The sequence below is a fragment of the Sarcophilus harrisii genome, chromosome 1 (genome assembly GCF_902635505.1).
Source record: "Sarcophilus harrisii chromosome 1, mSarHar1.11, whole genome shotgun sequence".
Classification (NCBI taxonomy): Eukaryota; Metazoa; Chordata; class Mammalia; order Dasyuromorphia; family Dasyuridae; genus Sarcophilus; species Sarcophilus harrisii.
The window spans coordinates 687752555-687756455 of NC_045426.1; positions in this window are offsets into that span (position 1 = coordinate 687752555).

Genomic DNA, 3901 nt, shown 5'->3' on the forward strand with positions numbered 1-3901 from the left:
AGCCCCGGGGATGCTCCACGTTAGCATTTGGACCAGGCTCTCATTTACGGGCCCGAGAGCCGGACCTGGGGGGGGGGGGGGGGGGGGGGGGGGGGGGGAGGGGGGAGGCCCACGGGGCCTTGGGCTTGCTGAACAAATGCTTGTGGAGGGGCAGCTAGGGGGCGCAGTGGAGCACCAGCCCCAAGTCACAAGGACCTGAGTTCAAGAAATTAGATACTTGACACATGCCCTGTGTGACCCTGGGCAAATCACCCCCAATTGCCTCAGAAAAAAAAAAAATGCTTGTGGAGTTGAATTTTCCTGGTCTCTATAGAATTGGAAGGAATCTCCTGACTTTCCACTTCCCCAGGGAAAGTCACTTACCCCCAATTTCCTCAGCAAAAAAAAAATGCTTGTGGAGTTGAATTTTTTTGATTTCTTTAGGACTGGAAGGAGCCTCCTGACTTTCCACCTCCCCTGGGAAAGTCACTTACCCCCAATTTCCTCAGCAAAAAAAAAAAAAATGCTTGTGGAGCTGAATTTTCCTGGTCTCTATAGAATTGGAAGGAATCTCCTGACTTTCCACCTCCCCTGGAAAAGTCACTTCATATATGTCTGCCTCAGTTTCCTCAACTGTAAAATAGGAATAATAATAGTCCCTCCCTTGTAGGGTCCTTGTGAAGATCAAATGAGATTTTAAAGTCCTTAGCACATAGTAAGTGGTTCATAAATACCTTTCCTCCTCTTTTCAGCCCCAAAGCTTTTCACAGCAGGATGTAACTATTCCCCCCCCATCCCCCCTTCCCCTAATCAGTAAATTCTTCCCAAAAACCTCTGTTTAGGAAAGTACCAAAAGTGCCTGTTGGTTCCTAATCTGGCTTTTCAGACAATTGCTCCTACTTTGGAACCTTCCCCTTTCCCAGCTTTTCAGCTCCTTTTTCTGAATTATATTCTACCATTAGATGTATGCTCCTTGTGGGCAGGAACCATCTTTCTGCTTCTATTGCATTCCCAGGGCTTAGCACATTGTAAGCACTTAAAAGGAGTTTAGTTCTCTCATTCAGTTTCTTTGGTCAGCTAGACTAGATCTTCTTAAAGTTTATACTCTCAACCCCTTTTCTCCTAAGAAATTTTTATGCAATTCTGGGTATATAGGCATATAAAATAGGTATACAAATCAAAGGTTTACTGATAATAAATTTATTTTAAAACAATTCTTTGGTATACAGATGTGTGGAATTAACTGAGTGAAGGCACTCTGGTGGGAATATAGTCTTAAACTGTACCTTAATTAGGACTTGAGACTTTAAAATAACAAATAGAGCTATAGCTAAAAAAGTTGCAGTTGTTTGTTCTCTCCTGTTCCCCACCACCTCTTAAGTTGCATTTAAGTAACTTTATTGAAAGTAATTCTTTTATTTCTGGGTTAGATTTTGGTGATTAGAATGTAAACCTGGACTCCTCCAAACAATGGGAGAAAAGGGAAGGAGGAAGACTTCTTCATTCAGGGTATTTAATCTTGTGTTTTGCAGTTTTTACTTTGTGATCTTTTTACTGACCAACACCTTGTCAGATGGGAGATGCCCTTTCTCGTGAGATCATAATAAACTCCTTTTTATTGCTTTTTCTTACTCTGAGAGTCTATTTTTGTGATTGATACTGTACTACACACATATAATTTAATCATTTGTTAAAGACAAAAGCAAATCTGCATACAAGTGAAATGAATATTCTTGTTTATTTTTATGTAAAGATTTACATCTTGGCAGAATATTTGACATCTTTGTATGGGATAAACTTATTGAAGACCTTTCATGGGGAATTTGGCCTTGAGACTGCAATGATAAATTGAGTTATAGCTAAAAAGCTGCAGGTATTGATTGTCTTAGATAAATATTTCTCCTCTTGTTCTACACACACACACACACACATTCTCTCCTCAATTAGCATTTAAGTATTTCTTTTAAAGGCCATGATGGCTTTAGGAATGTAGGTAACTGAATGGTTTCATCCAATAATATCTGCTTGTATTGGAGTTCTCTAGGCAATTTTAAATTGAGTTTAATATTTACAAATTTTTTTTTGTTTCTGGGATAGACTTCCATGTTTAGAATGTAAACCTGGACTCCCCCAGACAATGAGAGAAAAAGGTGGAGGAAGGAGAAAAAGGGTAGGAGTGGAGGGCCTTCTGGTCTATAAATCTTACGTTTTGCAGTTTGTGCTTAGCACTCCTCTACTGACACTTCATTGGGAGTTGCCCATTCTCCCGAAATTGTAATAAATCCCTTTTTGCTTTTTCTTACCTCAAGAATCTCTCAATTATTTTAGGGGTTGCTACTGTCTCACACAGTCTTGGGGCTTCGTTCTATGATATTTCCTGTGCATGAGGAGTCTCTCCTGTATTGAATCCTAGGGCAGGTACCCTCCAGAGAGTTCTCTGATGGGACTTGGTTCAGGAACTCACTCAGGAACTCCCACACCTATTGGGTAAATTCCCAAAGAGACACTCTGAGAAAGCAAAAATGGAAGTAGGCTGGCAAAGACAGAAGATTGCTGTGGCCCAGGAGACAAAGCTGGCTGAGAAAAGTTTGAAGTCAGTAAAATAAGGAACAGCCCAGATAGGGCAAGCAACTAGTGGGGGGTGGGGGGGAAGACCCTAAGTGGTTATGATGAAGTTCTAGTGGTAGAGAATTGAGGTGTGAGAATCCCCTCTGGTTGGCACACAGGTCTAATGTGAAAGAATTCACAAACCTGAAAAGTCTGAATGGCAAAAGGGATTTTTACTGGCACTGAGAAGCCAACTTTGCTAGGAAGACAGACTTCTTAGTGGCAAGATGTCCTGTTAGGGAAATAAAGGTTATCACTGAGAAGAGGGTATCTTCACAGTGGGCAAGAGTCCTAGCAGGTAGCTGTGCCAAGAAAAGAGGTCCCTTGGCAAAGCATAATCCTACTTTAGACTTTTGCAGAGATTTGGAGTTTAAAATTGTCTTTTTATAAGAGGTCTGAGGCTGAGGCTTCTGTTCAATAACCCCAGGCCTAGATTTCCACTTGAAAAGAGAGTTGAAGTTTCAAGCCACTCAATAACTGGGAGTTTGAGCTATTGGGAGTGGTCCTGGGCTAATCTTCAATTCAATAGAGGATGTAACTAGTCCCCACCAAGATTTCCAACAGAATGAAATCACTTAACTTCCCTGAAGGGTGGGTCTCTGTCAGAGGAGTTTCAGAATTTATCCCCATTGCTTCCCCCCAAAAGTCAAGAGGGACAGTTTCACCCCCATCAGTTAAATCTTTCTGCCAAGGACTGGTGAGCTGCCTAGATAACTGGGATTGAGATTGGGCGTATTTAGGTGATTAAAGTCCGTAAAAGACTCCTATTTCCTTTGATAATGGGAAAATTCTAAGTGGTTTGGGTCCATAAACATTCTCCTATTTTTCTTTGGTAAGAATTAGGTGAGTCCTCCAAGAGGATAAGAAACTTTGAACCTTGGAAAAGGAACAATCTATCAGGCTCTCCTATCCAGTGTCCCTGGAAAAAGGCTCTTTAGAAAGAATGGGGATGAAAAAATAAAATGCATAGGGATTAAATAATGTTTTGTTTGGGCAGGCACCCCTCTCCCTCTGAGGAATTGTCCATCCTCCAGGAGCTGGGTGTAAATTCAAAGGAGCTTTCAATCCCTAGCCAGCTGGCTCCTAATGCGTCAGCCCAGTACTCCCCTCCTGCTTCCACTCCAAGAAGGGGCCGAGAACGAGAACTTGATTGATTGATTTAGAAAAACTCTGTGTGTGTGTGTGTGTGTGTGTGTATGTGTAACAGACAGTGATAGAGAGGAAGAGAAGGACAGAAACAGAGAGAGAAAGGAAGAGAAGGAGAGAATCAGAGTGTGCCTGTGTTTTCTGTTTTTTCTCAGCTGAATTAAAAAGG